We start from the raw sequence: 13,368 nt of genomic DNA on the forward strand, positions 1-13,368 counted from the left end.
TAATAAATGGTAAAAATTATATGTATACTAAAGAATTGTTTTTTTACTTTATTATTGTTAAATTTAATTTGTGGAATAAAACAAACATTTCTATGACATAATACAATCATGAAACTGAAAATCTCCTATGTATAGCTTGCTATTCCTTTTAAATATGCAGCAAATTTTTCAGGTAAACTTCTTTTACTTCTCCTTTTATCTTCCCTCTATCCCTAGAGATGGCCAACATTAGCCATAAATAGGTGTGTGTGTGTACATATTTATACATACATATGTAAAATTATTCCAAACATACTTATATTTATCACTTCTTTTTCTAGATGCTGATATAGAACCTTCATGTCTTTTACAGTTAATTTATAATAGAGAAAAATAACTTGCTCAAAATCATTCTTAAAACAATATTGTTGCTACTATTTATAGTATTGTCTTAGTTTTGCTCTTTTCATTCTTTGTTTTCCATGTCTTTTCATGTTTTCAAAGAATTATTTTAAGATAAATTTCTTTATGATTTATTATCAGTATTTTTTTGATTTGTATATGTATTTTATAGACTTATATATCCTGGGGTCAAGTGAAAAATTTTGGGGCAAAAAGGGATCACAAGTGGAAAAAGTTTAAGTCTTGCTCTATCAGCAGCAGTTACCAAAATCATTTGGTATTGGCTAAGGAATAGATTAGTTGATCAGTGGGATAGGTGAGGTTCAAAGGACAAAACAATCAATAACTATAGCAATTTAGTGTTTGACAAACCCAAAGACCCTGGCTTTGGGGATAAAAACTTACTGTTTGACAAAAATTGCTGGGAAAATTGGAAACCAGTATGGCAGAAACTAGGCATTGACCCACACTTAACACCATACACCAAGATAAGGTCAAAATGGGTTCATGACCTAAACATAAAGAATGAGATTATAAATAAATTAGAGGAACACAGGATAGTTTACCTCTCAGACCTGTGGAAGAGGAAGGAATTTGTGACCAAAAAAGAACTAGAGATCATTGTTGATCACAAAATAGAAAATTTTGATTATATCAAACTGAAAAGTTTTTGTACAAACAAAATGCAGCAAATGTCTAATGCAGACAAGATTAGAAGGGAAGCAGGTTCTGATAAAGGCCTCATTTCCAAAATATATAGAGAATTGACTCTAATTTATAAGAAATCAAGCCATTCTCCAAATGATAAATGGTCAAAGGATATGAACAGACAATTCTCAAACAAAGAAATTGAAACTATTTCTAGCCATATGAAAAGATCCTCCAAGTCATTATTAATCAGAGAAATGCAAATTAAGACAACTCTGAGATACCACTACACACCTGTCAGATTGGCTAAAATGACAGGGAAAGACAATGCAGAATATTGGAGATGTGGGAAAACAGGGACACTGATACATTGTTGGTGGAATTGTGAACACACCCAGCCCTTCTGGAGAGCAATTTGGAACTATGCTCAAAAAGTTATCAAACTGTGCATACCCTTTGATCCAGCAGTGTTTCTACAGGGCTTATATCCCAAAGAGATACTAAAGAAGGGAAAGGGACCTGTATGTGCAAGAATGTTTGTGGCAGCCCTGTTTGTAGTGGCTAGAAGCTGGAAATTGAATGGATGCCCATCAATTGGAGAATGGCTGGGTAAATTGTGGTATATGAACGTTATTGAATATTATTGTTCTGTAAAAAATGACCAGCAGGATGATTTCAGAAAGGCCTGGAGAGACTTAGGTGAACTGATGCTGAGTGAAATGGGCAAGGCCAGGAGATCCTTATATACTTCAACAACAATACTATATGATGATCAATTCTGATGGACCTGGCCATCTTCAACAATGAGATGAACCAAATCAGTTCCAGTGGAGCAGTAATGAACTGAATCAGCTACACCCAGCGAAAGAACTCTGGGAGATGAGATTCATTACATTGAATTCCCAATCCCGCTATTTTTGCCCACCTGCATTTTTGATTTCCTTCACAGGCTAATTGTACAATATTTCAGAGTCCGATTCTTTTTGTACAGCAAAATAATGGTTTGGACACGTATACTTATTGTGTATCTAATTTATACTTTAATATATTTAACATCTACTGGTCATCTTGCCATCTGGGGGAGAGAGTGGGGGAAGGAGGGGGAAAATTGGAATAAAAGGTTGGCAATTATCAATGCTGTAAAATTACCCATGCATATAATTTGTAAATAAAAAGCTATTAAAAAAATCTTGCTCTATCCACTGAATCACCCATCTGTCCTCTCCTCATTATAGGTCCTTACAAAATACATACATGTGTATATACATACATAGGTATATATAAAAAATATGTAAGTTTGGTTTAGAACAAATTTTCTAAATGACTATTATGGGGGATGAGGTTGTGGGTATTAATTTTAAAGTCTGATTTGATTGATAGCTCAGGAATCTAAAATTTGGGTTTGGGACACTGCTTTTTTAGTAATAATTTGGTAGAGGGCTAGTACTGAGAGCTTCTGCTCTCCTAGCTCAGTATTTTCTCTGTGATACTAGAGGCAAACATCTTCTTTATATAGTGGTAGGTGGACTTTATTAATTACACCCCAGAGACTTGCACTTTGGATCTCATTGTATGTGCAGAGACCTGCTTGACATTCTGATTTTTAAATCCAGCTTAAAAATACCTATAAACCAAGAAGCAGCTATCTATCCAAAAAAATCAAAGGTTGACCTCCCCTCCCCCAGGTCACTCCCCTTACTTAATAAAAACTCCAGGGATTCCCCATTGCCTCTAGGATCAAAAAAACATACTGCTCTCTTTGGTATATGAAGCTCTTTGCAAATTGGCCCTAACCTACCTTTTCACTTCACTTATTCTGTGGTCCAACCAAACAGCCTTTATGCTGTTTCTCACTTAGGCCCATTAGGATAGAAGTTTCTTGCAAGTAGGGATTGTTTCATTCTTTGTCCTTGTACCCCCAGTGCCTGGTACAAGCTGCATCTCCAAGGCAATGAGGGATCCTTGAAGAAGTACGTTCAGGGCATGGAAGATGGCCAATGCTAAGGTTGGAGATGAGTTCATAGAGATCGGAGATGGAGGACTCTGAATGAGAAAGACTGGCTGGAATTTAGAATGCAGGAAGAGGTTTAATGTGTAATTAGGATGTCAGGTTATGAAGGACCTTAAAGGCAGTCACATTTTATCCACTGGCAATAGAGAATCAAGGAGGATATTGAGAAAGGAGGGATGTGGTTAAATCTGCGCTTAGAAAATGTCCTTGGCAGCTACCTATATGTAGGATGGTCTGGAGCAAGGGTGGATTTTGAGTTAGGGAGACCAATGAAGAGGCTATTGTAATAGGTAGGAAAGATATGGGGACTGAATTAAGATGGTAGCAGTATGAGCAGAGAGTAGGGATTGGATGTCAGAAATTGGGGGAGGTAGAAATGACAAGATTTGTTAGCTAACTGGATATATGGAGTCAGGGAAATTTAGGAGTGGAGGGGGAACTAAATTGAGTACCCAGGTGACTAAAGAAATTATCTTGCCCTAGAAAGATATAGAGTGGCTAGGTGGCAAAAATGGATGGAGCCTTAAATTATGTGACTTATTAGACAAGTCACATAACCCTGTTTGCCTCAGTTTCCTTCTCTGTAAAATGAGTTAGAGAAGGAAACAGCAAACCACTGTATTATCTCCCAAGAAAAACCCGAAATGGGATCACAAAGAGCCAGCCCCAACTGAACAAAAACAGAAATATATAAGAAAGTTTGAAAGAGGAGTGGGATTGTGGGGGGGAAAGAAAAAAATGAGTTCTGTTTTGAACATGTTGAGTTTGAGATGTCAATGAAACATCCAATTTGAAAGGTTGAGTAGATTATTGGCAATTTGGGAGTAGGATTGAGAGTCTTCTGCAAAGGGAAAATAATTTAACCCATGGGAGCTGATGAAGTCACTGAGAAAGTGAAGAAAGAAAAGAGAAAAGAGTCTAGGACAGGCCTGGAACAGTTGGGGGATATGATACAGGTGATGATTCTGCAAAGGAAACCAAGAAATAGCAGTCAGACAAGTAAGAGAAGAATTAGGAAAACATGTCAAGAAAGCCCAGAGGGGAATCCATCTAGGAGAATGTGGTCACCAGTACCAAGTGATATAAAGGCCTCCTATGATAAGAGCATGTATGAAGGCAATAATGAAAGAACTAGTAGAAAAGGAGAAATTGAAATTTAGAGGTGAGGGCAATAATTGGGCAGCAGTCTTTTAGAGAAGACAAGAAGAAAAGGGATTAAGGACATGAATAGAGGGGCTAAAAGAAAGGAAAAGAAAATAGTGGGATGACATTAAGGGACCTTACCGCACATGGCCTCAATTTTAGAAGAAAAATAGAAGATAAAATGAAAGATATAAATATATACAAATATTATATTATGTTATATTGTAAATATAAAAAAGATGATAAAATTTAAAAAAAGAGGTCCTCAACTAAAAGGATGGAGGGAGAAGAGGTATGGGAAGTTTGAGGAGAGAAAAGAAAGTTTAGAACTATATCTGTAGTTGGAATAATCAATTAAAGAAAATTGCCGTGCTAAACAAAACCGATGTAACTAAAATTAAAAGGGAAACAGAAAGCTGGGAAACAGCTTTTACAGTCAGCGTTTCTGATAAAGGCCTCATTTCTAAAATATATAGAGAATTAAGTCAAATTTAAAAGAATACAAGTCATATCCCATTGATAAATAGTCAAAGGATAGGAACAGGCACTTTTCAGAAAAAGAAATTAAAGCCATTTACACTTATATGAAAAAAATCTCTAAATCATTATTGATTAGAGAAATGCAAATTTAGACAATTCCGAGGAATCTCCCATACTTATCAGGTTGGCTGAGATGACAAAAAAATATAATGATGAATGTTGGAAGGGTTGTGGAAAAACAGACATTGTTGGTGGAGTTGTGAGATGATCCAGCCACTCTGGAGAGCAGTTTAGAACTACACTCTTTGGCTATAGAATTGTGATCCTGCAGTATCTCTACTGGTTCTGTATCCCAACAAGGGAAAAGGATCCACATGTGCAAAAATGTTTATAGCAGTTCTTTTTGTGGTTGCTAAGGAAGTGGACATTGAGTGGATGCCCATCCCTTGGGGAATGACTGAATAAGGTAAGGTATATAAAGGTAATAGAATATTATTCTATACATCCATAAGTATAAAGTTATGTCTTATTTTAAAAAATATTTTTTTAAAGAAAGAAAAAAATTGATCAATAAATTTAGCACTTTATCTTGGTCCAACATTTTATATACAGTATTCCACAAGCATAGTTTCTCATTTTCACTTCCTCAAAAGAACAAAGGTACATACATGCACTCTCTTTTCTCTTCTTGGGGGCTATATTTGGTCTTTTAAATTTCACAGAGTTCAATTGGATTTGTTTGCTTTTGTTGTTCTTTATATTTGCATTATTATAGTCGTGTGTCTTTACTTTATTCTGCATCAGTTCACTGAAGTCTTTTCATGCTTCTTTGTGTTTTTCATAATCATTGATCCTTATAGAACAGCAATTCCCTTAATAATCATTTACCACACTTTGTTTAGTAATTCTCTATTTGATTGTTTCCTGTTATTTGCTGCTACAAAAAGTGCTGTTATAAATATTTTGGTGTAGTTAGGACCTTAAAAAAAATCACTGACCTCTTTGGCATACATGCCCAGCAATATTTCTGTGAGTGACAGGGTAGGGACATTTTATTCACTTTCTTACCATAATTTCAAATTGCTCTCCAAAATATCAAATCCTCAGTTCCACCAACACTGCATAGGTTGTACTTTTTTTTCCACAGTCCTTCTAACACTAACCATCTCCATCTTTTCTCATCATTCTTAATTGTTTCTTCTTACATACTTTTTAAAGGGATATTTTAAAGGGAAAAACCATAATGTTGAGGACTTAAGTCCCTGGGGCATCTCAGTAGGAAGGCAACCTTGGCAGAATCTGGCATGGGGGAATTCCCCTCTAGACTTGGTCTGGGTATTGTTCACACCCAGAACTAAAGCCCTGAATATTGTCTGATTCTAACAACCACTTGATAATCCCTTACATTACCTTTCCCCAAGAAGGGTCATTTTTCCCCTGCTTGGATCTGAGTCTCTGACAGGACTGTCCTGTTTCTTACTGGCTAGAGACCAGGTTTGTGCATGTCAATGGAACTGTCCTTTGGACTGTATGTTCTTTGATCTTCATCTGTGACTCTCTTAAGCAGAAGAGATAAGCAAGACTAACTCTTAGTCCCTGAGACTCCATAGAAATCAAGGGAAGAAGAAAGGGAAAGATGGGTCTTGATTTTATGGGTCTTTTATTAATAACTGAGATAATTTCGTGTCTTTCACCAAGGAGGAATGAATAATATAGGCTGTTTTAGAAAGAGGTAAGTTCCCTATTCCTGGAGGCTTCAATAGAAGACTGAATAACCTCTTGTTGGTATAATTTGCCTAGATGAATCTATAATGTAAAGTCCTTTCAAACTCTTAAGTCTATGAATTCATATATATAATATTATAATCAAATCAAATTATAAAATACTATCCATCTCCAGATAGAAAACTGATAGACTTGGAATGCAGATTGAAGCATTTTTTTTTTCCTCTTCATTTACTTTTCTTGTTGTTTTTTTCATAACAAAGCTAAGATGGAAATGTTTTACATGACTTCATCTGAATAATAGATTTCCTATTTCTTACCTTCTCAATGGGTAGAGGAAAAAGTAGAAGGAGAGAGAATTTGGAACTGAAAATAAAACTTCAAAAAAATTAAATTAATTAGCAGGTATTTTCAGAGTACCTACTAAGGCTAACCATATGTCTATACTCTAGGGGATGTAAGACAAACAGTTCACAACCCCATCCTATAAGAAGGCCAGAATCTAGTCAGACAACCAAGACATGGAGATATATAATACAATATAATATAATATACTGTAATGTAATATAATATACTATAATGTAATATATAAGTGATATTTTAAAATAGCAGTAGAAGAGATTCAATTGTTTTTATTTTGTTCAGTAATGTTTTTTCCCTCACTTTGCATACTTTTTTTTTATTATTTAATAATAACTTTATATTGACAGAATCCATGCCAGGGTAATTTTTTACAACATTATCCCTTGCACTCGCTTCTGTTTCGATTTTTCCCCTCCCTCTCTGCAACCCCTCCCCTAGATGGCAAGCAGTCCTATATATGTTAGATATGTCTTGCATGCTTCTTTATGAAATCCTGTGGATTCTCTTCCCACCACCCCTCTGAAATTCCCTCCTCTTTCTTCTCTCTTGTCACCACTTTAATACAGACAGACCCTCATTATCACCTTCCATCTGGACTGTTAGAGTAGTCTTCTAATTAGTCTTCTCATCCTCATTCTATCCTCTCTACATCCTCCTATCAGAATAATCATCATCAGGCTAAATCATTAGATTCAGTGATCTCACTCTGCTCAAAATTTTTCAGAATTTCAGAAACCCCACAGTCTTAGGCTACTATATCTTTCCAGCCTTTGTGATATTATATTGTTCGAGATCGTTTAACAGGCCCTACCTCTGCCCATTCTTGCCTTCTGTGAGATGGGGCCTCTTGGGACCAACAGGACACAACATCACCACCTGCTGCAAATCTAATCACCTATCTTCCTCCTCCCCTAGCAACTGCTCCCCTAACATTGATATTCTGATATTATGGAGATTCATTTTTCAATGGTGAGCATATTCTCACCTCCTTATGTGCTCCCCATTTCAGGGATTCTGCAACCCAAACCACCCCCAGCTGCAGATGTCCAAACCCCGTTTCCCACTCCCTCCCTTATTCCCATCCACCTCCATGCTAGCCCCCATAGCCTTCACCACATTTGCCACCCCTTCCACTGTGCTCTCTGAAACACCTGCTCCTTAATTAATAGGCTCACTTTAACCTAAACCATTTCTTTTATCTTTTGGTACTCATTGCCACCCTTTCAGTACCAGCTGCACTTTCACTTATTTTCTTCCCTACCCTTCCATTCCCTGACTTTTGTGGTGGGGAGTATGAATAAGAATGCTCTTTTCTCCTCATTGCCAACTGCAGACATTCTCTCTACCTTCATCATGGAGCAACCTCACCTCCTTTGAGGTTCATGATTGTCTTCAGGAGTGTTCAGGCAAATGTTTTAACTGACTCTGTGGGTTGATGAAGGGGAAATGTATGTACCACACACCTTTAAGTTTAATCTGCATCATTAATATTTCCTCCATTGTTTTCTTAAGTTAAAACAATAAATAAAATAACATCAATGTTTTGCAAGGGTGAATGTATCACCCTTATCCATGTATATGTTTTGAAAATTAAAAACTTTAATAAAAAATGAAAAATAAAATAAAATAAAAGTAACATCTATCTCTGCATTTCCTGGGTTATAAATTTCACACTGAAAATTTAACAATTTGGAGAGCTGGTTCAAGCTGATTTCATCATCCTACTTTTGATGATGGTCACTATCTATCAACCATCCTTTGCCAGATACACTCTGGCAGTGTATCTTCCTCACTTGATTCAGTGCCTTGTTCAGATCTTTCTCTCTACCTCCAACCCTTGCCCTCATTTTAGGGAGCTTCACCATACAAGTCAATGCTCCTTCAAATGTCCTAATTTCACAGTTCTTCACAGTTCTCTCCTGCCCCACCTCAACTATACAGAGATAGATGTAACTCTTGATGTTGCCTGCCTCCATTACAATTCTAATTTCATGTTCATGAATCACCAAATTCCTTTATCTTCAGTCCATTTCTTCTTATGATCCTTAATCTTAATCTTTATTTTGACCATATCCTACATTTCACCCTCAATTTTCTTCCATTACACTGGATACACTTTTCTCCCTTTTCTGTCTTGACTTTGTGAACCAGCTCAACTATATACACTGTATTTACTCTCAAATCTCTTCACCCACCTTGTTTTGTTTTTTTTTTTTAACTGATCATGCTTTGCCAAAGCCCAACTCTGAATGATTTATGCTGTCTTCTTCCTTCTCTCCTATTCAAACACTACTGAATGAACCATGAACCTTACTAATCGGGGCCACTACATTTATGTTACATAATCTCAAATGGGTCATTACCTAAACAAGGCAATCTTTTCATACTCCCTGATTGCTTCCTTGACCCATTCACCACACTTGGGTATACCATATTCTTATACTCTGTAATCCTCCTATTCCTTCTTCCCACCTCTAAACTGAGGATTTCTAATCATTATTCACTGGGAAAAAAAAAATGAAGCTCCTCATCCCACATCATTCAGACATCTTTTTTCATTATTTCTTCCCTTCTGTCTCTGATGAAAATGCAAATCCCTCTATATACATCTTGATCTCAACCTCTTGTCATCTCCTGCAGATTGCCTCCCTCAATCATCCCCATCACCTCTTAAATTCTATCTCTTAGGTTCTTCCTTGCTTATTTCTGTTTCCCCATTGTTAAAAACAAACAAACAAACAAACAAACAACAAACCTTCATTCCATCCAATTATCCATCCTAGCTGTGACCCATTACCTTTCCTCCCCTTCTGCACTAAACCCCCTGAGAAAACCAGGATTCATGATTTAGCTTCTAAACCCTTGGCTTCTGACCTCATCATTCAACTGAAACCATCCCCTACAAAGTTACCAATGCTGTCTGAATTGCTAGGTTTAATGACCTTTTCGCAATTCTTATGCTTCTTGACCTCTTAGCAATCTTTGATATTGTTCATCACAATGTCCTTCTGGAAACCTTTTCCTCTCTAAGATTTTTCTAATATTATTCTCTCTTGGGTCTTAAACTAGTCTGACCAACCCTTCTCTGTCTCCTTTGCATTCTTTATTTATGTCATACCCATTATTCCTGGCTGACCCACCAGGTTCCAGCTGGGTCCTCTTATCTTCTCTTTCCCTACTATCTCACTTGGTGATTTTATCAGCTCCCGTGTGTTTAATCATTATCCCTATGCAGATTTTCACTGCCTTATCCTCTCTCCAGAGCTATATAGTCACATACCATCAGCAGCCATTTGCATGTCTCAAACTGAATATCCCATAGGTATAAGTAGCATATGCCATAAGAGGCAAACAATATATCTTAAACTGACTTAATTCTCTTCCTTTCCCTCCATACCTCCACCATAACCCTCCTTTCTTCCAAACTTAGTACTATTCTGGGTATCACCATCCTCCCACTCATCCAGTTTCACAATCTCAGTATCATCCTTACTGCCTCACTTGCCCTCATCCCACATATCTAATCTGTTGTCAAATCTTATAATCTCTTCCTTCATAACATCCCTCGTAGGTGTCCCTTTTTTTCTGCTTCAGTCCATCTTGGGCTCAGCTGCAAAAATAATTTTTGAAAACAAATCTACACTTGCTCTCTGGGAGGGTGAGGAAGTAAGGGAGGGAGGGAGAAAAATTTGGAATACAAAATCTTTTAAAAAAAAATGAATGTATCTTTACATGTAATTGGTAAAATAAGGTACTATTGAGGGGAAAAAAATAAAACTAAACTAACCATATCACTCCCCTCATCAGCCCACTGATTCCCTCTTGCCTTCAGGATCAAATATAAATTCTTCTATTTGACCTTTTAAACCTGTCACAGCATATACCTTTCCTACTTTTCTAGTCTTCTTACACTTTCTGCAAACAAAATTAAAATGTTGTTCTATGGGCGAATTTTAACAAAATTAAAACAAAGAAAAAAATTATCTATCACCCCCTGAAAATGGTTAGCCAGCATTTCTGCATTCTGTGATCCATTATGTTGGGTTACTTGTTATTCCTCCTTCACAGCATGCAATTCTCTATCTCTGGATCTTTGCATTACTTCCCCCTGCTCTAAATGCTGTTCCTGCTCATCTTTAGCTTCTAAATTCCCTGGATTCCTTCAAGACTCAGCTCAAATCTTACCTTCTACAGAAAACCTTTCTTGGTTCCCTCCTTCCCCTGACTGCTTAGAGACTTCCCTCTCAGAATATACCTAGTCATTTATATGTTTTCTTCCTTTAGAATGTTAGCTCTTCAGAACCAGGAGATCATTATATACCTCAACAACGATACTGTTTGAGGATGTATTCTGATGGAAGTGGATCTCTTCGATAAAGAGAGCTAATTCAGTTTCAATTGATAAATGATGGACAGAAGCAGCTACACCCAAAGAAAGAACACTGGGAAATGAATATAAACTGCTTGCATTTTTGTTTTTCTTCCCGGGTTATTTATACCTTCTGAATCCAATTCTCCCTGTGCAACAAGAAAACTGTTCGGTTCTGCACACATATATTGTATCTAGGATATACTGTAACCTATTCAACATGTAAAGGACTGCTTGCCATCTGGGGGAGGGGGTGGAGGGAGGGAGGGGAAAAATCGGAACAGAAGTGAGTGCAAGGGATAATGCTGTGAAAAATTACCCTGGCATGAGTAGAATGTTAGCTCTTGTGGTACACAGAAGCTGCCTTATCTAAATTTTATATTTTCCCTCAGTGTGCTGTTGAGTACAGTGTAACAATATTTTTAGAATGAATAAATGATTGGCTGAATTCAAAGGGCAGTACTTTAATCATTTAACAAGCTAAGAATATAACCCCCTCAAAAAAAAAAAAACAAATGGGGTCACAGATGTTCAGACACAAATGAAATGACTGAACAATATAAGAATACAAACAGTAATTTGTATTATAATTATTTATTAATAAAATAATTATATTGATATCCTCATCAGAATTAACCCCTTAACAAATAGTAGCTTTTCTTTGGCACCTTCCTTTCACTATTTTTTGTCTCCCTTTTCTTCCCTCCTTTTATGTGTTGGCCAAATGTCAATAGGTTATTTTCCCCATCAGTTTCTCAATTAAAACTTTGAAAATTAACTAACAAACTCCTTTGTACTAAGGTATAAGGCTAATGTATGAGACTAAAACATGAGAGGGGATAAAGTATTATATAGTTTCTTTCTTTTTTTATTCTTTTCTTTCTTTTTCTTTATTCCCTTTTTTCTTTCCTTCCCTCCCTCCCTCCTTTCCTCCCTTCTTTCCAGTCTTCCTCCTTCCTTTCCTCCCTCCTTTTCTTCCTCCTTTCCTCTCTTCTTTCTTTCTTTCCTTTCTTCCTTCTTTCCTTCCATCCTGCCTTCCTTCCTTCTTTCCTTCCATCCTTCCTTCCTTTCTTTTTTCTTTCTTTCTTCCTTTTTTCCTTCCTTCCTCCCTTTCTTTCTTTTTTCTTTCTTCCTTCCTTCATTCCTTCTTCCTTCCCTCTCTCCTTTTCTTTCTTTCTTTCTCTCTTTCTTTCCTTCTTTATTTCTTTGGTCAGGTTCACACAACTAACAAATGTCAAAATGTCTAAGGCTTAATTTGAATGCATATCCTCCCGACTCCAGGGCCTGTGCTCTATCCTTTGCTCTACCTAGCTGCCCTGAATTTTATTTTAAAATTTTTGGTTTTTTGATTGTTTTTTGATCGATTTTAACAAAACTAAAACAAAGAAGAAAAATAATAAATTACTCCTAAAAAGTGGGGCAAAATAACCTCAATATTACCTCTTCCTTCTACTACTTAATTTTATTATTCCATGTGTTACGATAAATACATAAAGACTGCTTAGTGCTGACTTAACCAAGCACAAGTTTTCCTTCCATTTCCAGAGTGGTTCAAATGGTTCTGCAGTATGGTTCTTTTGTTAGATCTTTCTTTACTTTGCATTATTTGCTCTGAGCCTTCTCATCTTTCTTTGGATTTTTCCTATCTGTGATTCTTTCTTTACATGTGGTGTAATGCCGGAGAAACTGAGGCAGGAGAGAGATTAGAGAGTTTTTAATATTTTATTAATGGGACAGTAAGATTGACTGGACAGGACTCTCATCTCAAATTATCCAGTCAGACAGAGATAAAGAAATACTGGGACCAAGGAATCCATGTTAGTCCCAGGGCTGGAGGAGACTGTCATCCCAAAGAATCCAGCATCCAGCATACAGCCAGCCGCCATTCTCCAGCAAATTAACTGGAACCCCAACTTCTTAAATACCTTTGGAGACAAAGAAGAGGGAAAGAGCGGGAAAGCCCCTATCAAGCCATAAACCAAAAAACCCAGAGACAGGATGTCTGAATACCCAGAGATATCTTGGAATATTTTAGAGGGATATTGTAAATTCTTGAGGACAGAAGATAATCAGGAAGTCTACTCTCTTGTTTATCTTGCTTGGGCTAACAATTTATAACCTTAGAGTAATTGGTCCTCAGCCTTCATGGACCAGAGGGAGATTTACAGCTTAGGGGAGTAATTAGGGAGACTGAGATAAGGGAAACCTGTACAAGGAAACTGAGTCAGGAGAGTTAAAGAGAACTGTG

This window comes from Antechinus flavipes, chromosome 1, assembly GCF_016432865.1.
Source record: "Antechinus flavipes isolate AdamAnt ecotype Samford, QLD, Australia chromosome 1, AdamAnt_v2, whole genome shotgun sequence".
Classification (NCBI taxonomy): Eukaryota; Metazoa; Chordata; class Mammalia; order Dasyuromorphia; family Dasyuridae; genus Antechinus; species Antechinus flavipes.